General features: G+C 39.6%; 1 pseudogene; it reads right to left on the reverse strand.

Moving 5' to 3' along the window:
* Positions 1-5,274: 5,274 nt before the first annotated feature.
* Positions 5,275-21,554, reverse strand: LOC141963918 (SHC SH2 domain-binding protein 1-like; annotated as a pseudogene).
* Between the last annotated feature and the right edge of the window lie 598 nt (positions 21,555-22,152).

Below are 22,152 nucleotides of genomic sequence, written 5' to 3' on the forward strand. Positions count from 1 at the left end.
CCGGAGCCTTCTCTTCTCCAGCTGAATCCCCCCTCTCTCAGCCTGTCCTCACAGGGGGGTGCTCCAGCCCCCCGAGCATCTTTGTGGCCTCCTCTGGACTCGCTCCAACAGGTCCATCTCCTTCTTCTGTTGGTGTCCCCAGAGCTGGACACAGCACTGCAGGTGGGGTCTGATGGAGCGGAGTAGAGGGGGAGGATCCCCTCCCTCACCTTGCTGGCCACACTGCTCTGGGTGCAGCCCAGGACACGGTTGGCTTTCTGGGCTGCGAGCACACATTGCTGCCTCACAGTCAGTTTTCCATCCACTCATACCCCTAATTACTTGCAGATCAAGGGCTGAAGTAAAGCTGCTTGAATGTATTCTGACTAGGATATTTGTGAAATAATGGCAATTTAAGTGTGAAATTCCAGAAAAACAGGCTGGGGGGAGGAAGGATTCTCTGTTCCTGCATAGATCCCCTACTTCTCCAAGGGTGGGGCACAGAACAGGAGCAGAGATGACATCCAAAAGCAGAGAACAAGACAGGACTCAGATTAGCCAATGGATGGCACAAGGAGCAAACCACTCCCGTTAGATTTACTTTCAAATTTTACTTACCTTTAGATTCTTGCTGTGCTCAAATCACACTTTGCCCATGACCAGCAATTGCCAAACCCTTTAGCTACTCACTCCAAGGTTAAAAAACCTTAAGCTTTCTATTTTGTATAAATATTTATCAGAACACAGCTGAATGCAATTCTCACATTCCAGGTGAATGTAATAACCACTGTTTGGACCATTCTCAAAGCAGTCTCTTTTTAATTTTATACTTCTCTTTTACTAAAACAGGCTTGTGATTTAATAACCACATTATCCACAAGAAAATGTGACTGCTGTAAGGCATAGATAAAACCAAAAAAAAAAAATCCTCCTGTGAAGATGAAGGTAGTAGGGAGAGATTGTTAACATTAAAATAAAAGTTTCTCTAACAGTCAAAGCGTATAAAACTCCAAGTGTTCCTCAGACCAGGAATATAGTGTTTTGTACAATAGCTGGCTGGGCAATTCCTGACACTCTTGAAACCAGCCTGAACAGTGAGGACAAGGCGGTGTGGTTATCTGCAGCAAATGTAGAGTTTATCTGAAGCTCTGCAGTTGCCCTCCTTATCTGAAGTGCTGCAAGGGGCACACTGATTGATTAAAAGGAAAGCAGGTAGTTATTTCAGACTTGGCTCTGCCCCCCCAATTCATGCTGAGGGGTTTTTCCTCCTGCTGCAATTCCCCACAAGCTCCGGGGACATCACTGCCTCATCTGCAGGACGGGGCTTCCTCTGCTACATCAGTGGCTAGTTATCCCACAAAGGCAGGAAGATCACAAATTAAAATAATACTGTTGAAGAACGATTTTGTCATTTTCTGTCTTGTTAGGGGATGACTTAGCAAACAACCTAGCTGCTACACAAGGCCATTGCTTGTCAAGACAGCACTTCAGACATGCCTCCCCGCTCCCTAGCACCAGGGCCTTCATCTTTTTGCCTGACTGCAAGCATCTGCATGTAATCTAGTCATTAAGGCAAGCACTTGCTCACCACCAAAGCCCACGAGCCCAGCCAAACCCCCAGGCACACCAGCAGCTCTGGGCCTTGAGGCAGCACCAGGTGGGGCCACAGTCGGAGCAGCCCACTGTACCTACACGGGCAAAAGGCATGGCTGAACCCCAGCCTGGGGGCTTCTCAGCAAGGGGCAACACCCCTGCGGCTACAGGTACTGCAGCAGCGCACTCCCATTTGGCAGCTGTGGGAGTGGGGCATGGAGCCATTCCATGCCATTCCCAGATCAAAGTCATGGGAAAGTCTAGTACTATGGCAAAGAACATTTTCAGTTGCTCTGCTGCTTAAGAGGTATTCTAGGTCTTTTTCCTCCACTGATGCAAATTCAGAGTTCAGAGTCTGGCATATTTTCCCTTACACCAATAAAGTTCATCCCAATATAAAATAATTTATACTGTAGCAGCTCTTCAGTTTAACATGGCTCATAAATGTTTTATGAAAAAATTTGGTGATGAGGTAAAAGTAACAGAACTTGCAACGCTTTAGCTTTACTTCCCATGTTTTTTCATTAAAATGTAAGCAAGTTTTTTTAAATATTGTTTAAATTTGAGATAATATATAGCCAGTTATTAGTTTTTTGTCTAATTAATAATTTACTGACTTTTAAACTAGAAACTCCAACTCAACTGATTTGCCTCAAAAACTCTTCCATATACTCTAGGCTCACAGCTACAGTTGTAAAATTTTTTGCTTAGAATGTATTTTTGTTAACATTAAGTGAATTAAATATCAATGGTTAATTACCAGAATCTGTGTTGTCTAGGAATCCATCAGGAAAACTGGATTCAGAAAACAGGAATATAGATCTAACTTGCTGTCAGAAAGGTGAGATTAACACACTTTTCATGTGCTACTGTCCAGAGTTCAGGTATGATAAGCTGGGACAAGACATGCTGCATACAAATATTTCCAGGAGGAATAAACTACATAGCAGTAATTTATCAGTAAAAACATAAAGGGACAGGGAAAAGGTTAAAGACAAAGCTCAAGGTTGCCAAGATTTGAGAAAGGAATAAATAGCGGAAAGGCAAAACAATAAAGTGGGGCCCAGACCAACTAGGTAACCCATGGGGTAAACTTAATTGCACATTTAATATGTGTAAAATATAGCAAGACCAAGCACAACAGGCTAGATACACAGGATAGGGAAATCTTACCCTAGGAGAAAGCTACTTTGCAGCTACTTAAACATTTCTTGAAACTAAATGTTTTCACCAGCTCTTCTTCGACAGCTACACAAGAAAGCATTCTGGAATTAGTTTCTCATTTAGGAAGCAGGGAATGTTCACAGAGAGGAGAGCAGATCATTAGTCACTGCTATAACATCAAATACCTTTAAGAAAAAATTGAGACATTTAAGAAAATTTTGAAATGTCAGAAAAAATTAAAATATTTACAGAAAGTGAATTTATAATTTCAAATGCTTAATCTGCTAACAAAAGTTGAGTGTAACAAACATTCTGTTAGTCAACAGTTCTTTCCTTTATATTTACATTTCTCCTTCTGCATTTCAAAATGGGAATTAAAGCTGCAAAATAAAGAAATTTAACATTTATCGGAGATATTTGTAATTGGAAGGACAAAACTGAGATGAAAAGGCTCTGTTCATAGCTTAGTCCCTTGAGGCTCAAGTGTCATCAAGAATTTAAGCACAATTTCATCATATAGTTCCTGCACAAAGGCAATGGTTAGAAGTTGTACTAGCAGCCTCATCTTTTCACATTTTGCTCCTTGACCTACTGACAACCTGCACAACAGAACTACCATTGGCACCTGGCACAGGAACAGGCAAAACCGTGCTGGTATTGGAAGCAGAAGACTTACATTTGTATTGGTATCTTCATAAATGTAAAGCTGAATTTTAAAAAAGGAAGGCAAGAGGCTGGCAAGAGGTAAGCTAGGCTTAAAATTAAGTGCAAGGGAAAGAAGTGCTACCTACACTTAATGAAGGCAGCTCACTCAGAATTATGCTTTTGAAAAGATGAGAGAAGAGAATCACAAAATTAGTTTTTAGCCCCAGTCCTTTAATAAGGATTACACTTGGGAAATAAAGGCATAACATCAAAGCATGAAGCATGGCATGTGACCTGATGAATAGCTTAAGACACTAAACTACTGCCAGTCTTAGCATTAGGCTTTCACTTGACTCAAGTATTTATTTAAAGTCACTGAGCGGCAAACATTTACAGGTTTGTGCATGTTGAGATACTGCAGTGGCACTTATATTCATCAAAACGCAAAGTTTAGTCCCATAGTCAAGTGTGCTGAGCAGAGCAAAAACAGAAGCAGTGGGCTAGGAAAGCTGCAATAAACTCTGTTGTTCACCTAACAGAAAAAATGCTTTCTGTTTAGGCCTTTCTCTTTTCTATCAGCTGCCCACACAAAAAACAAAGCATGTACTGAAGTGAATTTTGATTGCCATCTCAATTTAAGAGTGGCTAAAGGGAACACTCTGGATTAGACTACTCACATCCACTTCCAGGCAACACATTCATTTCTAGAAGACATAAAACTGCTAAACTACTTTCAGAAATTATTCCAAAGTTCATTTTCTGGCAACATGATTTTCCCTTCTTAACACCATATTTCATTGTTTCGCAAGACATCCTGAATCACTTAGGAGTTAGTATTTTCCTACCTACATTTCACACACCAGTTCTAACACTGTCCTACAACTCTTCAAGACAGTACAAAGGTTTGAAGACAACATCTAGATTTGTAATCAGAGAACCACTGAGAAGGAAGAGTCCTCAGTCAGGCACTCCTTCCAATTTCTCCCTCAAGGCAAAACTAATAATGAGCAACAGTGAGCCGCTGAAGTGCCTTTGTTTTACTGAATGTTCCACAGCTCTGGGCTGATATAAGATTGCAGTGGAAAGCTTTTTTTTAAGTTTTCCATTAATTTCCAAAACCTCAGCTGCTACAAGTGGCAGTTTTAAAAATTTTTAAATAATGCACTGAAAGGTACAGTATGAATATCTCTATTAGTGAAACATGTATTTTGATTTCTTTTTATTCAGATTGATGGAGTTTAGTTAGGTGCTGTCCTCCCTAAGGAAAAAGTGTACATGCACTGGTGGGTGTTGGAACAGCTGGGCACAGAAAGACACAAAGACTGAACGATGCTACTCTTCCAAATGCTAAGTTTTCTAGAAAATCCTTCAAGTATGAAACATGACAGCCATCCATTACATCTCTAGGGAAGTGCATTTCACTAGCTTCTGTTCAATATAAAAAATTAAAATGTCTTTATTAAAAAGCATATTCTTATAGGAGTCAGCTGCAGACTAATGACACTTTAAAAAACTATGGAAGACAATGTATCACTAATTGCTGCACATTTGTTGCCCACTCTTTCATGAGCAGCCCTTTCTATATTTTCTTTGAAGATTACTTTTTTTACAATAAGAAGTTAAATAAATACACTAACGAATTCAGAGCTAGCAAAGCAGCAGCACATAGATTACAAGCGCAGTGTTCATGCTAGAGTTCTGTTTTCTGCCATGTTATCCATACTTGCAGAAGGAAGTAAAGTTTCTGCATGCAATACATATACTATTAATAAATATTTGTCACATTTATTAACATCACGGAAGGCTAATGGAACAAATTAACTCCTTGGAAAGCAGCAGTGAAAATAATAGCTTGTGCAAATCTTATTGCAATGCCATTAGGAGTCAGGACAGTCAGAAAAGAAAGGTACCAAAACTTCCTTCCCCATTCCATTTGAACTGGTTGCCCACAATAGAAACAAACACTTCCTGTGACATTAAGTTGTCATCAGCTTCTGTGATTCCCAGTTCACTCAGTCTTTTCTTGTGCATCTGGCTCTTCTTCAGAGAAGTAGCCCCAAGTTCATTTGCAATTTCATAGCTGCCTCCAATTTGTTCAGGAATCTCAGCTTGCTCATAAAGCTCCAACTCATCAGTTACACTTTCAGGTAGTTGTTCTTGCCTGAAGCCCTCTACACAGGCTGTCCCGTCACTTGACTGTGTTGGTTGTGTATCTCCTAAGTCAGGAAACAGTAAGAATGTCATCAACAAAGCAGTCAAATCCTTTAAAACTCCTGGAATTAAGTTTTCCCCAGTCTTAACATTTTCACCTCATCCCACTCACTTTTTGGATAACTACTTAGTGACAGCCACAAATTCCAAATATAGTGTAAGATGCTTAAGGAAAAGGTTTCTTCTTGAGATGACTTCAAGTTGCCAAGTGATAGTGATATTAGAGAAAATTACAGTGGGTTTACACATTGCACTTAGTGATAGTTCTGGAATAAGACATAATATCAGAAATACAGTTGTCACATTTTACTTACTGCAGAGAAAAAATTCTGTGCTGGGAGCACATCTCAGCTCTAATGCATGAAAGAAAAAATGAGCAGAGAATTATCATGAAGCAGAAGAGCTGTAAGAAAAGCCATATCTGCTTTTTGCCAGTGGCACTCTTGTTTCTGTATGACCCAAGAAGGCCATCAGTCATACAGGCTCTGCTCAGCAGGGAGCACAGATCAGGTATGTAAGGACTTTGCAGTGGAAGTTCATACACACCATGAAGCACAGACATTCACAGTGTTTCTCTGCAGCAAGTTCATCCTTTAGGCAATTCCACTGTTCTAAGAGTTATGAAGATTTATTTCAGCTAAATCAATCTAGACATTATTAGAAAATTTAAGAGACTTGATTTTACTAGATATGCTACATTTACTAGTTTTAGAAGTTTCTTCTACGAAGAGAAAAATACCTTTTGTTCTCTCTGTTGAAGCATCCTTGACAGAGGGCATTGTTGGTCTAACCAGGACCACACCGTATCCTTCATCATTATGGATCATATTATTGACCAGGGTTATCTTGGGAATGTCATAATGTTCATCTAAAGAGTTCTACAGCAATAAAAAAGAAAATCCAACATATTATGTCCATCCAAATGCATACAAAATATTCCAGTTTCAGGTTGAATCAGTTGTATTGATTAGAATTTTATTATTTACCTGTGCAAGTGATATTGCAAAAGGCATTTTCTTTCTGGCAAGTAACAAAACAAGCGTACTCTTTGGTGGACCAACCCAAAGCAAGTAAGTGCCATTATCATCGTATGTGACATTTAAGATTTCCACGGTAAGGCAGCAAGGTTATAAGCCAACCTAGCTGCATTAATTCTAGCAGCTATTAGCTTTTGTAAAACAAGTACATTTTGCTTTGAACTAACCTTTATAAGTATGTAGACGGATAAAGCCCGGGTATCAAGAATAACACCAATATGGTTTGCCAGCTTGATCCAATTTTATTAAGTTCAGAGCATCTTATATACTATTAAGGCGTGATCGCATACAGCTAAACAAGCTGTGATTGGTTCTAAGCTACTGTCCACACAATATAACTCATATTTCATTGGTACAACGCAAGAAGCACACGCAAGAAGCACAAGCCTATAGACCTCTTACTCAATGTTTCAACTTCACTCCATATCTCTAGTTAAGGAATTTGCTAAGCAATAGCTCTCTATGCAGTGGCAAGCCAGAGAGGAACATTGAACAGTAAGTTCTTTACACAGGGGCAGCTAGCAGAGAGTTATTCATGTCGGTATCAAGGACCAGGTGGCCGTTATCTTTCAACAACTTCTCCACAACTCCCCCTTTTTCTTTCTGAACAATCAGGACTTGGCTTGTCACCTTAGTGATGAATCACTTGATACACGAAATGCTAATACCTATTATAAACATTGCAATCATAATATAAAAGCAAAATCGAATCAATTCCTGCAACAAGCTACCTAACCAAAGGGGAATATTCCATTTTCCGAAAAGAGTCTGAAGCCAACTATCAAATCTGGAGCGATGTTGCTGAACGTGCTGTATATTCTGTTTCATCAGGCTAAGTGCCTTGTGAATGGATTCGGAATTATCAGACAGATTCATACAACACATTCCATCAAAATCTTCACAACCATGTCCTTGTGCCAATAGTAAGAAATCAATTGCTGCTCTATTTTGTAGCACGGCATGCCTGACACTATCTACATCGGTTAGTAAAGCTGAAATGATCTCTGAGGTTAGATTAAATTGCTTTACACTCCAACAAGCCAATTTTTCTAAGTTAACTAAAGCATTTGCAGAAGCAATACCTGGCGCTAACAAAGAGGCAAAAAATAACTGAGTTCTACTCATTAGCTCCACATTATCCTTGCAGTCTTCAGTCAGGATTCCTAGAGATCGTGCTTTCCTTCTACCTTGTGTGAGATCATGCTGACTGGGTGCAAACAATGTAAGTTTCCCTATGTAACAAGGTCCTCCAAAGGCATATCCTGGGATGCCTCCCCAGGCTTGATCTCCACAAATCAAAAAATACCCTTTGGGCAACATTTTAGCACTAACATTATTCCATACTACTTTTTCTGGTAATCGTGAACCTAAAAATACAGAAGCCTCCATGCTTCCACAATAATTACTGAAGAGACGTAAACCAGGCCAGGGAGAAGAAACATCAGTAGCGTAGGGTAAACGACTATATGTCAAGCCTGGCTGAAGTCTGTCTGGACTGATGTTTAAGGAGCGTAAATGAGTATCAAATGTTGCAAAGTAAAAACATCCCCATGGCATTCCTCCTGTGTTTTTACTTTCATGAGCCATAAGGGATCCTTTTAATTCTAATTCTTGTATTGGATTCAGGGCACTGATGTTGAGACTATTGATTATTCGTCCTTGAAATAAAGGCCAAGACAGATCATTACATGTTTGTATACGGTTATTGAGGGTCATGCAATTCCCTATGACATCATGAAAAACATTCTGAGCCTGAGTAAAGTTGAGAATCATACCATCAAAATCCTTAAGGTCAAAATAGGGATATCCAATTAAACATGTTCTAAAAGGGTCAGTAGCAGAAGCAAGGCTCAAACAAAATGAATCTTGGCCAGTTTGATTCACCCATGTAACCCACATATTTGTTCTGACATCAATTTTTGTCAGACCTGATATTATTAATGTTGACACATTTACTAAAATCCACATTAATGTTAACCACATCATGATAGCCTTACAGTGTTTTCTCCTTTTAGTTTTACGCTTCCATGCAAATCTTTCTGCACAATTTGTTTTATTTTTTTCCCATAATGGGGCAGGCTAAAGATCCAACTGTCTGCCAACCTCATTCTAAAATAGCATCTCGAATTACTCCAGTCCATCGTCGTTGCACAGGATCAAGGTTAGATACTGTAGTGTGATAAGATGGAAGTTGTTGTATAGCCGGAGCTGTATTTGTTGTAGCTGCTAGTGGTGGTGGTGGTGGTGCAGAAGGAATTGCAGGGCCTTCATTAGAGAGCCACCAAGTAGTAGATTTTAGAGAGTCCTTTTTTATCTCAGCACTGGGATGCAACACCTCCAGTTTTTTCATTAGCTGATGTAACAGTTTGTCATTTTCTAGGTCGTCTGCAGCAGGAGCTGCTGGAGGCGTGTCTGTTGGAGGCGTGGTACTGCCAGAGTTATTAAATGACGATGAGGAAGAGGAGGCACCAGAAACCGGAAGAGGTGGATATGCTCGTGGGTGGCAGCTAGATCCACCTTGCTCCGCCTCCTCTTTCTTAACGTCCTCCATCTTAGAAGCAGTCTCTTTCACTTCCATTTTATTCTCAGGTGAAACCGAAACTGCACTGCTTGTACCACCCCCTTCCACACGAGCTATGACTACTGCTGCAGAAGGAGCAACAGGACCTGACATACCACAAACTGGCAACTTAGTAACATCAAAGACAAAAAATTTTGCCACTCGACTATGTGGGGTGGCTGCTGCTTTGTTCACCTCTGTGTTATCTGATTGTAACGCCTCTATTGCTGCAGCTGCGACCTTCCGCTCAGCTTTCATCTCTTGTAAAGCAGTAATCACTTCCCACCACACTGATCCAAGTCCCTTTGCTTTCTTTCTTGCTTTTCCACCCTTTATAGTAAATTTCCACAGTAAATCTCTTACAGCCCTCCACTCAGACAGATTAAATAACATAGGGGCACTGAGGCAAAGCTGTTGTTCCTGTGCCCATTGCACCAAGTCCTTTAGCTTGGACAGACTCACATCACTACCTCTCTTAGAGAGTATACTTGTGAGGAGTCTTATCGCTGCTTCCACTTCTTGTGCCATAACAGCTTACCTTCACAGAAGACAGCCTGCAGAACTGTCTCCTAACTCCAGAAGTGCGTCTGTGCACCAGCTTCTGCGTTTCCCTGCGCCGCTTTTATCCGAAGTTCTCCGCTCACCGCCACGTCTTGGTCGATGTTTTAAGAAGGCGGCAGCCCCATGTTGGGCGCCATTTTGTCAACGGATAAAGCCCGGGTATCAAGAATAACATCAATATGGTTTGCCAGCTTGATCCAATTTTATTAAGCACAGAGCATCTTATATACTATTAAGGCGTGATCGCATACAGCTAAACAAGCTGTGATTGGTTCTAAGCTACTGTCCACACAATATAACTCATATTTCATTGGTACAACGCAAGAAGCACACGCAAGAAGCACAAGCCTATAGACCTCTTACTCAATGTTTCAACTTCACTCCATATCTCTAGTTAAGGAATTTGCTAAGCAATAGCTCTCTATGCAGTGGCAAGCCAGAGAGGAACATTGAACAGTAAGTTCTTTACACAGGGGCAGCTAGCAGAGAGTTACTCATGTCAGTATCAAGGACCAGGTGGCCGTTATCTTCCAAAAACTTCTCTACATAAGTATTCCCTCCTTGCAGTGGCGTATGCCATTGTCTAACAGGGCACACGTACTACCCGGATATATTTCCACACCAGCACTCTACAAAATAAAATGGATAGCAGTTCACAAATAGTTCGGGCACATTTCCAATTTAACTTGACAACTCCTTTGCGGATATTTGTGTTCATCTACCAGTTTGCCCAATGCACTCCAGCTCCATGACCTTGTTAACCAACTTAAGCAGCAACGCTTGAGGTTGAGGCCCTATAGATAATAGTATTGCCATCAGTCCATAAAAGCTCAGGTAAAGAGTAACTGCAGAGCCTTGCATTATTTTATTGTTCTTTAGTCATCCATCTCAACACTCAAAGCCCCATCATTCTTTGAAATGTCCTAGTCAGAGTCTAATTCTGTATTTATCATCCTTTTGTAAGAATCAATGAACAATGTGTCCAAAAAGGGGCATTTCATTTGCAGAACAAATGCAAGCTTTAATGAGAAAATTATTTATGGGCAGAGAAAACAGAAAATCACTTCAAAAGTACTGCAGAACATGAATCAGTCCACCAATGCAGCAATGATTATTTCACAGATGTGCCCTGTTACTACATCAGTGTCATGCCTTCACACACAAATCTGCATGAGACACTTCACTGGATACTGTTGGAGGCTACAAGACCCCTGGGACCAATCTCAAACTCAATAACATGTAACTGTCCAAAATGAATTTATAAATGTTCCCTCAAGAGCGACAGAAGTCACCCCATTACAGGCTATTATTTCCAAGCAGAAATCCTATCTTAATTTAGGAAAATAAGCCAGAGTTAAGAATTTGTACCTTGGCACCATATAGATCTGAGTTTTCCATTAATAGCTCAGCTGATGTTTGTATTGTTATGCCTGTAGTTTCACATTGTAACACACAATTCTCCAGAGTGGTTTTCCCATGGTGGACATCTACATACACAGAAAACAAATATTGTTAAATGAATTGGTTATGCAAAGGCAAACCCCTCCTACAGGCAGATGGACTTGTAGCAAATATTTTCATTTTATCCACTTCAGGTTAGTTTTACTGATTTGCTCATGCATGGTTTGAACTCATGCTGTTTTTCTAGTATAAGCAGAAACACTGCTGCAAGGGAGCACTAGTCAAAGATTTGTCTTAGAGGGTTTTTAGCTTTTTTTTGGAAAGTGACAGCAACTATTCTTTTCGTTACATTCCTAAGAGACTTTTGAATTAGTAAGATATTAAATACATGTATACAGGTGGTAATAAACACTTCAACACGCTTAAAACCAAATGTCTTATAAAAGTATTAATATATATGTCTTATAAAAGTATTAATTAGCACCTTCTACAAACACAGAAGGCAATAGCAAATAAAAATTTAGGATTGAGCCCCAGTTTGAATGTGCTGTCAGCAAACCAAGTTCTACACTACTTCTACAGCCTGTGCCATTCCTCAGCGGAGAGCTGGCTGGGTTCAGCTACAGCTGAATATTGCCATGAGGATTCTTCTCTGGAAAGAGGAATTATTTCCTTTTCCAGGTAGCCTGACACAGGCTGTGCAGCAGTCAGTCAGGTTTCCTTAACAGCAGAAAAAGGATCAAGTCACATGATCTTATCCAGGTATACGAACAAAACACAAGAGCCATAATAGCTTGAAAGAACAAAGAGTAGAAGTCATTTTGATGTACACATTGTAAGTTAAAAAAAAATGAGGAAGCCTTGTTATTTATACATTTAGGTCTCTTCTCTACAAAATTGTTAAAACTAGTAGTAAACTCCAACATTGGGTCCCAGCTTTAATTCTAACAGTAAATTATGAAAGATTCACAAAAAGGTTAAGATGCTTTGATACTTACTTAAAATACCCTCCACAGCATCGTGTTGTACTATCTTCAAATTGGAGATCCATATATTGGGTCCTGCACAGTCAACAGAGTTGTCTCCTTTCCCTCGTTTTTCTATTACAATATCATCTGGCAGGCCATAGCCTTAAAGCAGAGGTGAAAGATGCAAGTCTGGTGAATAACTGGTAACAGTCAGGTGCTCAGTACATAAGACACCTAAATTAAATAGAGATGTTTAAAACTTGAGGTCTAATATCTTGAATAGGACTGTCCACCCAATGGCCAGGCTGCATCTTACATCCCCTCTGTACCAAGGTACAGGCACTCAAAACCAAAATCAAAAGTTACTTTACTTGAATGATATACAATAAAATACAAAGTTATTTTAAACAGTTGAAGTGTAACTGAGTTCACATTTGCTAAGGCCAAAGTTCTCACTCCCTAAAAAATTTACAACAGAGCAGGGCAATGCAGTAACCAAGGACATACAGGCACCTGCAGTCTGCTTTCGAAGTACAGAAGTCCACTAGAGCAGGCAGAGGTTCCAAAGAGCATGGGGGGGGGGGGAAGAAGTCACCACAACACAACGAAACAAGTGCAAAGGACCTGATGTTGTTTATAAGCTTTACTCAACTTCCCTATTTAAATGAAACTTGGGTCAAAATTTAATGTTCCTGTGCTACACGGGCTTCCAGATTAATTCAGATTAAAAAGAAACTTTCACAAGCATATGCCAACATTGATTTACTAAGCCATCCAGAGTTGTCAACATTCAACCACTTACAGGGAAATTTATGAGCATGTAAAGCTTTTATTGCTTGTCACTGACAAGAATCATGATAAGGAAAGCAATAATGCCATGTCTATTAAAGCAGCATGAGTCCGATCATTTTCTGAAGGCACACACAAACTCAGATAAGAAGTGCCTGAGCAGGATGCTAGCTTTTAACCAACTACATAAATAAATACTGTAATGTGCAAGTAGAAAGGTTAAAAAAAGAAAAAAAATAATCTTTGAACAAGAGTTGGCAGAAAGTCTTAAAGACAGATTTAATGCAAAGTTAAGTGATTGATACTTTAATACACTATGCTATCTAGAAATCTTTTCCCACTGCTACTAGTTTACAGTCACCCCTGAGGAGGAGGTGGCATGGGGCAGTTTACTTCCAGTACATAAAGAGAGCACCACAGGACAGCAAGTGGCAGGTCTAGTTTAACTTCACACCACTACTGAATGAGGTTATTATCCAAGGCAAGAGTTTTAGGAATAATTGTCTTACAGACTACCTGCAGTTTTTCTAACCATGCTTTTAGCTTGTTTTACACTTCACTTCTGAAGTAGCAGCTCTAGTAGTAAGAAGGAAGCCGGTGACAAGACAAGGAATAAAGGAAAGGTTCACCTGCTGTCAAGTGGTGTTCACACATGGTCACGGCTGTATGTCCTGCCTGTAAGCTAAGTGGCTCCAGAGAGCTAAAGGCAATTGTCATCCAGTAACACTGATCCCAGATGCAAGACGGGCTGATACTACAGGTTCCCATCCAGCTTGAACAGCTACTGTACAAGCAGAAGGGAAGTTCTTAGGTGCCTTTGCTACACATTTTTGTCGAGTGTTAAGGTTATCCTTAACATAATTTCCTGAGCTGCTAAAGCTTTAACCTTACTTAGTTCTTGTCAATTTTTATTTATCCCTGACTTACTAATCCTCACACTTTCAACCTTAGTACTGATTTGCATAGTGGCTGGAAAAAAAAAAAAAAGAAAGCTTTAAGCAAAGGGACATTATATCTTTGATGAGTCACACCTTCATCCCAAGAAAGCCACCAAAACAGTCAGCCGCTCAGATTAGTGCCAGCAAAATTTTTCTTGATGCTCCTACTTCAAACATTTCTGGCTGCTACTATTGCTATAAAAGCTTCTTTAACAGAAGTCCATATAAGAAGATTAAATACCCTGACACATACTCATTATTCAGAGTGGTTTGTACTAAAGATACATATTTATACACCTTGCTCCTTAAAATAGAGCAGCTCATCCTTTAATAGGTGTGCTATTGCACCATTTGTATTACTGTTTCCTCAAAGCTAGAAAAGCAATAAATTTCACCCCACACAAATTTTAGAACAATGTTGTTTTTGCAGATAAATAAAGCACTTTGAGGTCCTTTATCCTGCAGGTGCATTGCCTGTCAGCATGCCTATCTATATAAATCAAACATACACAAGAGAAGGGCAAGAAAGAAAATGACACGCATAAAACAAGAAGGGCAGGAAAAATAAAGTCCAGAACAGCAGGAAATTAAACTCTCGGCCTTCTCCCCATTAAGAAGCTTTGACAAGATAAAAATGAATCTAAATAAGTATCTGAACAGCTGCACAAACCCCAGTGATATACAGGCTATTACACTGCAACAGAACATGCATGCCTAAAGCAAAGGAATTACACTGAGAAATCAAGAATTGTGAGGAAGAGATAGGAACATATCCTAGACAAAGGAGAATTACTTAAAACACAAATATTTTGTAAGAAAAACAATCACATATGCTGTGTCTTGTTTCTAAAGAAAACATACACATGTCAAATTAACAGCTCCCTCCTCTATGCAGGCACTTCACCTAATGCAGATTTACATTGGTGCCCCCTCCCATCACTGACATGCAACAAGTGCCATAAAGTAAGTTCTAACAGCACTTGGCTCTTTCCCTCTGTATTAACCAGTGCTATACTGGCAGTGAGTCTCAGTATACCTATGAAGCAGATTAAGCCATGCAAAGAAAAACAAGGACATCTCTCAAGTACTCTTAAGTTACTGGCTCTAAAAACTGAAGACTCTCAGAACGACTTTTGTGCTTCCTAGATTAGAGAGGATTCAACAGAAACATGAGGGACTTGATTTTTTTTTTTTTTCTAATATCTATATAATCAGGATTTATCCAGACAAATACTTAGGAGGAAATGATGAATTTGCTATTAATTGGCAAAATTTGCAGTTTATTGCAGAAGTATGGCTAATGAAACAGCTTACTCCATCCTGCAATTAGACATGGCTCTATAAGCAGCAATATGAACACTTTGAAGAAAAAAGAAAAAGCTCCTGCCAAACACTGCAAAAAGTAAATCCTTACGCAGAGCTAGTTTAAGCCATTCAGTTTACTTTGTTTTAAAGACTTTTATGCTAGCAAACCTTCTACCTTCTAGTTCAACTGAATCAGCAATGCAGAACATGCCATCTACCACAATGACCAGGACAGATGATGACTGTGTCTCCTTCATAACAGGCATTTACAGCTGCCAGTGGATCACTGTGAAACTGTAAAAGACAAACAATGTAATCAGCTCCTGAAGAATGCTATAAAAATGGATGCATTTATGCCCTTAAAGCTTCCTTTTCAATTAAATGTTGCTGCTTTTGCTTAAAAAAAACCCCAAATGGCACCAGTAATACACAATTCCTACTTTGCATTCAAGCATCATAGGACTCTCTGGACAAAAACAGCCTTAAAACATTCCTTTGATGTTCGTGTCATGTCCAATCCCCCATGAGAAGAACACCAGGGCAGAGACACAGATTGAAGAGCACATGCACCAGAAAGCAAACCTCAATACAGCCTTGGTTCCAGGCCAACAGTTCAATTGTGCCTCGAGTGACTTGCCATGAATTACTGAAAAAAATAGATGACAAAGTAAAGAAAAACAACTCAGCAACTAGATTTGAGCTGGTCTGAACACTGATGTAACACTTCACCCCTGGTGCAGTCACCCCAAAACAGAATTTAGATATTATAGTGGCAAATATGGGGTCCACATGGTCCTTTTTCTTGCCCAAAGAGGGCAGGCTGATATCCTTCACAATATTACTGGGGGATTCTGTATTGAAGGATAACAAATATTACAGAAAGACTGCAAATTTATTGCTTCCCAGCAAATTCCAGGGTAAGAGCATTTTTCAATTGCCAAGTCAGATTTATAGCCCCAAAATTAATCCAGGACCTTGCCCTGTGGCTCCATTTTGGTCATCTGTAATTCATGAACTTGATCGGAATACAGCAAGCAATTTCATTTGGGTCCAAAGAATCCAGACTGTTCTTAACTGCTGAAGTGGTAAGTCCTGTCTGAATTCAGTAAAACTAACCACGACTGCTCTAAAATAAATATATCTCCTGAACAGAACTAAAGGAACAGAATGACATTTCTTTCTTCAAACTCTAGATCATTATCAGTAGCACCAAAAGACATAAGTATCTCAAAACTAAATGTAAGTATTATGCATTACCACCTTTCACTGTAGAATTATCACAAGTGGTTTCTCTCATTTCCTACACACACAGGAAGAAAACTGCTTGTATAGAGTACTCAGACACAAATGAATTAGAAGATTATTTCTATCATCCAGTCCTACCACTTAAGTTACAGTGCTTTTTTTAAATTGACAAAAAAATAACACTGTGCAAATGTAGTATCTTAAACATGATAAATTATTCTTCCACACTGTTTCCTGAGCAGAAAAAAGTATTAGCAGACAGACAATTCCTGTTACTCTACCTGTATTTCTAGTTCTTCACCACAAGAATCAGGGCAAAGTTTGTCCCTTATCAGTGACTGCAGCAGACTCGCCATCGTGGTTGAGGGTACAACATGAACGATCTTGATACCTGTTGGTCTCGGTCCTTTAGCTTGGAGACCACTGTATTTTTGGTAACCAAACACATACCTAAAATAAGAGCAACAAAGCCATCAGTTCTTTCTTCAGTAAAGAACATTCATGTATATTTCCCCATATGGCCCTCCTCCTCACACAAATCCACTAAGTACCTCAGCAGAGGATTCTCAATTAGTTTTAGCTTTTAAGTGCTCTATTTTCTCATACAATTTTAGTCCTTCCACCATGGAGACGTTTTCTACTTCTGAGTCCGAATCACTGCTTGATATGCTGTTCCTCACATTTAAAAACTTCCTGTAAAGCTCTTTGCATTGAGACAACAAGTTGTGGTGATCAGCTACAAGCCCAGAAGGCACACGGTGTTCAAGGATGTCATAATGCCTGCAATTCAGAGCAAGGGATCATTATATTTTGCATTTACAATTTTGCAAGATCAAATACAAACCCAGAGACCCGAGTTCTGCATCAGTACTTTAGTCAAGATTCCCTGCAGTCTGTATCAACACTGCTCAATTTTTTATTGAAAGCAGCAAAACCAAAAGTCTGGACAGACACAAACATACTACTTCATACTAATATGCCCATCCACCTTGAAAGATTATACACAGTTATCAGAAACTCGTCTAAACACAAGGCATAAGCACAGCTATAAAAAAATAGTAAGAATTTAGAAGGTAATTAGATATAAAAACTAGTCCATTTTAATGCATTTATTAGAAAAACTGAGAAAATGCCTGAAATAATAGAAGAAAAGTCCTACAATGTGAAGTCTCTATGAGCAACAATCTAAACAACTACCTGGACAAAACCACTAAATGAGTAAGAAAGGCTTTATCAGCACCAGATGAAGATGTGAAGGCGCTGCATAGTAAACTTTGCGCTATCTCAAAAGCATTCTCTAGAAATGAAGTTGCAGGCCAGACAATGCCAACCCAAAGTGGCATTTGCAAAGTCAGAAGGACAAGGACATCTGCCAGCTAGACAGTGCCAAGAACTCCAGGGCCAATCATGTAGGACCAATCACGGTCACTACAGAAAAGCTGGACAGCAATTAATGATACAAATAAAACAAGATTTAATTATCTCACACCATTTTTGTAGGGAATCAGTTGAATACAGTGTAAATAGCTCTATTCAAGATACTCCATGAAACAAGGGCAAAGATGTTCCCTCAAATTTTGGAGGTTCTTTAAAGGGTGCACTTAAAGCATGCTGCAAAGAGCAAGAAAATTTGTAGTCAGAGCAGTCAATAGCTATACAGTTCCAATAAACAGGGCATACAGAAACACAAAGAGCCTCACAAAATTCTGGCAATGGGGTTATCAGAGGCAACAGAGGAAATCAATACAGTGAGATTAACAGCAGAATTTATAGCAATACAGAAAGATAAAATATTTGAAGGAAACAATGTTGTACATACTTTGACCCTGAAACGCATGCTCTACATTTCAGAGCTGGTCACTATGAAAGTGCATACAGCTATCTTGTTTTTTCAGGCTTTACTGAAACAGTTCATACAGCTTTACTTGCCTCAGAAGACTAGTGCCTAATGTGCAGTGTAAAGATACTGTCTGGTCTCATTAAAACACCGCACACCAGAGACCTAAAAAGTTTAAAGCATCATATGTCTCCATGCATTGAGGATTAATGTTATTTGAGCTGATCAGTGCTTAGATCATAACACAGGATAGCACCAACGTCAGCGTAGCTTGGAGGACAAAATGTCCAGCATGGTATGGGAGAATAAGAAAAGTTTATGCTTACTTCTCTGCTTCAAGACATTGTTTAAGCATTTGAGTCTCACTAAAATGGTTGTAAGGCCACGCACAGTGTTAAAAAAACCCCAAACATTATCCTGTGGCCCATCATTGCATTCCAGTTTCATTCCATGCAAAGTCTCCATAAAGTTCCAAAAACTCAGAAGAACAGCCATTTGCTGGAGCATACACGTATAACCGCTTCAGAAACATGCACAGTATCTATATATAACGCTTCCTTCTAACTTGGACGATCTCAGAAAAACACAGGCACAGAGCCGTCAAAAGAGAGGCCTGCAGCCACCCTTGTATTGTGGGTAACTATACCAGTTTTCTCTGTAAAGCACGTGCTATATGCTATATTCTAGCACAGGTAATGCTGTATTCTAAATAGCATTTCAGGGTAGCTAACAAATGTTTACTGACATAGTTCCCCAGCATCATAGCAGTATCAAACCTGGATATGAATGACACACAAACTTCTGGCTACTCGTGATCCTAGGTTATAATAAGTAAGGAAAAGGGACTGAAAAATAACTCTCATGAAAGAATTAAGAAAAAGATAGCATGTCAAATCTCAGGGGAAAACCTACACTAAAAATCACTTGTCAGTTATTCATTCCAAGTATGTTTTATGGTATGCTTTGGTTATTTAGCACCCTCAAAAATATAACCAGATTGTGTCTTTGTGCACTGTTTCAGTTCCATATGACAGGACAGCATTAAAAAGCCACCTTCAGAAAACCTAATGCCAACTAATCCCACTACGGAAAGAAATATACACATTCCTCCTTCAGCATGACCAATTTACAAGTTTTTGCTTATATTCAGTTCCATTCTGGTTCTTATTCTATGCCCAGAGGTATCAGAGTTTCCCACTCCAGCTTTAATTAGGATTAGAATTCATACGCCCGCAATTTGAAGGAGGCTATAGCTGGGTTTGGAGTGCCATCTGATGGAAGGTCAAGGATTACAGGGAAAAACCGAGGGTTCAGAAATCAAAGTGGCAACCTCAGTCATACTGTCCTTCCATACAAAACTCTGACTATCAGACAGTAAATGCTGTTAGAACAAACTTGCTTTGATGTACTAGTGAACGGGGTTGGGTTTTTTTAATCTAGTTGTACATCACTATTCCCACCCTTGCCTTTTTTACCCTAACAATATCAAATATTTGCACTTACAAACTCAGTCGAGACTCAACACACCGCACAAAGTAATCAAAATCATCTTCTTCCTCCTCATCCCAGATCCTCCAGATGCACAGGTAGAAGAACCTTTTGAAGCAAAGTAAGCATTTAATCACATAAAGAAGGCCACATATACTTGAGCAGAGGCAGCAGCACTAGAAACACAAAAGGTAACCAATTTAAGAATTTACCTCAAAGCATCACCTCCCTCCAATTCCATGTTACTGTCCTGTGAACTATTTAGTAGACACAGAAGTTACCTTTCTTGTCTGTTGTTTACCCGCATAAAGAGTTTCATTTTGTGTATTTAAGTTCAAAATTCAAAATAGTGAGTCCCACTCTCTTCAAAAGAGAATGAACACCTAAAAGCTGGATTTGAAAACAAGACTTACACTCTTAAAGTCCTGAGGCTTTTTCACTGTTTGGTTTTGGCCAGGAATCCTTCCACTAAGCTTTCTTTTTGACAATGAGTTTGTCTCCTCCATCATTCAAGCTTTTATCTTCACCACTAATTCTCAACAGAGCATGTCTCTTCTCCCCTTTTCCTCCCACACCCACCACTTCTGAAACAGACCATTTTCTAGATGGAAAGGTCACTCCTGTTTTATCTACGGCCTATTTGTAGACAGTTTTCAAACAGTGCATAGTACATGAAATCAAGGGAGACTGAGAAGAGACAGACAGATGATAAAGAAAGGAAAAGAAAATAGAAGATGTGAACAGACACCTGAAGAATAAAAAGCAAATTTAGGGGAGGAGGCAAAATGTAGAAAAAGAAAAATGGGACCAAAAAAAATCCACCAAAATGTTATAGAAGAGAAAGAAACACTGCACTAGAGCCAGCAAGGTGATGCAGCCCAAGGAAATCTGGGGTGAAGAGAGGGAAAGCAACAGAAATTTTTTCTTCCCCTTTTAACACAAAGGCTGACAAGAAGCTGCAGCTGAATGTGCCTTGTGATTGTGTGATCACCTGTAGCTGTAGAGGACACCACAGATTTTCTTTGTGAGCAGCCTCCTCATAGTACCAGTCATCAGATCTCCTTTGGAAAGCTTGGCTTGTGAAACTGCCAGCATGACCACAAGAACTCGGGGCACCACCCATTGGATACTAACAGAGTGCTATTGTTCAAGACAAAAATTAAACCATGAGCATTTTCTTACCTGACATGCTCTACAGCTAGTACTGTCTGATCAAACTCTCCCGACTCATCATACACAACCCACAGCTCCTGCAGTGGTATCTGACGCTCCTTCAGCTCCAAGAGTTCCTGCATGCACTCCAACTGCTGAGAGCAAGCAGGCAGATTTGGGATAGTAAATTCTGCTCACGTATCATAGCTCTGCCAGCACTGAAGCCAGGATTGGCATTGTAGGCCAGGCTTTAGAGAGCCGCTCCTGGCAATTCAATCACTTCAGATCCATACCACACAAAAACTGGGTTGACCTGTATTAGCACATAAGGTTGTTGGTGTTATCAACACCTTTAACAACTGTACCAGTACACAGTTGAAATTTTAAATCGGGAAGTGTTCCTTTCTCCTCCAAACAATGGCTTCTTTTAAATGGGTTTTGAAACAATTGCTTCCAAACACAAATGGCCACGAGGGGGCTGCCTTAGATTTCTAACAACATGATTAAACAGCTACCATCTTAGAGTTTCTTCCTGTTTACCTTCCAAATATTAATTGCCTTTGCAACAGCAGCACAACGCCTACAGCAGTTTACACATTCAGAGTAAGCCAACAGCCCTGTTCATCCTGACATTACACGGGTCAGAGTTGCAGTAGGTCCACTGAAACCAACCTTGTCCATCATAACCCCAGAAGAAAAGAGAATATCTCAGTCCCCAAGACTTTTCTGCAGAATGTAATCAGAACTGAACCATTATACCGGGCATGCACGTTTAACTATATTCATGTAGGTTTCATCTATCATAATTATCAATTATCAAAATTACACTAAAACATCTAAATCTCCCCCAAAAGATTATTTTTTAGGTAAGGTCAGCCTTCAGAGTGTGTTTGTAAACAAAGTGCCTGTAAACTAGTAGGTTTTAAGTAATAATTAAGAATTGAGCATGGTATTATATTTGAAACAGGATTTCCCATATTTTAGGAGTAAAGTGGCACAGTTATTCACATAAATTCCTTGCTATAAATCCACAGCACTGAGATTCTGCAGTAGGCAACATACATTTGTTATATTCAGAAGAATATCTCCAGTATGAAGGAAACTTCAGTGAATGAATAAGGGGTTTGAATCCAACCTCGGCAACACAAACTAGCAAAATTGTACTCAGGCTGTACACTGAGTCAGGAGGAGTAGAGTAATGGTCAAAAAGAGGAAAACAAGAGTAAGAAATCATCTAACAGAGAGGAAAGATAATGGAGGAACAGCAGTAAGAACTTTC

Source organism: Athene noctua, chromosome 9 (assembly GCF_965140245.1).
Source record: "Athene noctua chromosome 9, bAthNoc1.hap1.1, whole genome shotgun sequence".
NCBI classification, from domain to species: domain Eukaryota; kingdom Metazoa; phylum Chordata; class Aves; order Strigiformes; family Strigidae; genus Athene; species Athene noctua.